General features: G+C 40.5%; 1 non-coding gene across 1 annotated transcript; it reads right to left on the reverse strand.

Moving 5' to 3' along the window:
- Positions 1–1,237: 1,237 nt before the first annotated feature.
- LOC141635068 (small nucleolar RNA R71) lies at positions 1,238–1,344 on the reverse strand. Its single transcript, XR_012539774.1, has one exon. It is a non-coding gene; the product is annotated as a small nucleolar RNA R71 (small nucleolar RNA).
- Between the last annotated feature and the right edge of the window lie 447 nt (positions 1,345–1,791).

The raw sequence follows: 1,791 nt of genomic DNA on the forward strand, positions 1-1,791 counted from the left end.
TCGACCAGGTATGGCGGTCGATCGACTGACACGCGAATTCAGTCCAAAACAATTAATCTAGCTACTCATGGTACTGATAAAAACAACAATAACAATATGAACTAATGAATTCATGCTTGAAGTATTCAAATAACAAATAGCGATAAACGATAATTGGCTTTGGATACTAACTAGCAATTCTATACTAACAATGAAATAAGGATAAATCGAAATAAGGCAGAAGAATACCGAGATTGCAGAGGAACGATTGAGAATAAGAACGAAAATTCCAATGCTAATCAATATTCCAAACCCTAATTATAAAACTAAATATTACTGTGTAAAAACTTAGGGAAGATCCGGAATCAAAACTGAATACTTATTCTGATGTTCTAGGTTACATTATATAGCCAACATACGTAACAACTTATTATCAAAATCTAAACATAATGGGCTTGCGCTTCCTCGGTCTTTTAATTCTCGTCTGGGATAGCAGATTGGTCGATCGACTGATGGTAGTGGTCGATCGATCGATCTTCGATGTCTGTAAGCTTCGGAACCCGCATGTTGGTCGATCAACTGATGGTAGCGGTCGATCGACTGCTTGAGCTGCTACTTGACTTTTATAATCTCGTGGATTTGTCTTTTGGGCCTTGAAATGCACGCCAAGCTCGTTCCTTAAGTGGATACTTCACGTCAAAATGCAATGCATCATACTCGGGGATGGATTTAGCTTGATTTCCGATGGATTCTTCACATTTCTGCAATAAAGTACAAAAACACGAAAGTAGACGGAAATAGGGAGAAATGTAGCATAAACTACATGAATGAGCTCTGAAATGCGTGTAAAATGGGATGTAAAACATCATATAAAAGACACGCATCATCCACAAATGACTACCTTAAGAGATCATAACCGACCAAAGAACGATGACACTTACGCTCTAATCAACTTTGGTGCACTTGCCCCCAACAATTTTGAATTACATCCGCCCAAGTTGGCCTTAATAAGAAGGATAGATTTGGTGGGCACATAGATGAAGATGCACATGCCCATCTAAGAAAGTTCAAAAGCAAGGTTGCAATGATGAAGTGCAATGGAGTACCGGAAGATACTTTGAGATTGAAGTTGTTCTCATTCTCTCTAAGGGACAAAGCGGATCGTTGGTTAAATGTTCATGCATCGAATACATTCACTACATGGGACGCCTTAGCCAAGACTTTACTAGCCAAGTATTACCCATCCTCCAAGACCGCTATGCTCCAAAATGAGATAACTACCTTTCAACAAGATGATGGAGAGTCTCTAGGGGAAGCTTGGGATAGGTTCCAAGACCTTCTTCCACGTTGCCCACATCATGGGATCCCGGCTTTGTACATTACCCAAACTTTATTTCAAACATTGCTACCAAGGACCAAAGAGACGGTAAATGCCTCTGCGGTGGGAGGATTTGATCATCTAGGAGATGAAGAGGGTTCGGCCCTTATCAAGAAAATGGTTGACTCGGAGTCTAACTATGGGTCAAGAGGTAACATGTTGAGAAGAAATAGCCGCTACCCACAAGAGAACTCTTCTAGCTCAAATGCCGAAACCAATGCTAAACTTGATCTTCTCACAAAGCAACTTGAGGGAATGCAAAGGAATCAAGTGCACCAAGCTAGTGCCTCCCATGGTCCACCCATGGAAGAGGTCATTCCAAATTCTTCTTGAGAATTATGTGGAGGAAACAGACATACTTTCGATGTGTGTGCCAACAATGCTTATAATGTGGTTATGATGATAATGTTCAAGATGTCAACACTTTTCAAACC

Source organism: Silene latifolia, chromosome Y, assembly GCF_048544455.1.
Source record: "Silene latifolia isolate original U9 population chromosome Y, ASM4854445v1, whole genome shotgun sequence".
Lineage (NCBI taxonomy): Eukaryota > Viridiplantae > Streptophyta > Magnoliopsida > Caryophyllales > Caryophyllaceae > Silene > Silene latifolia.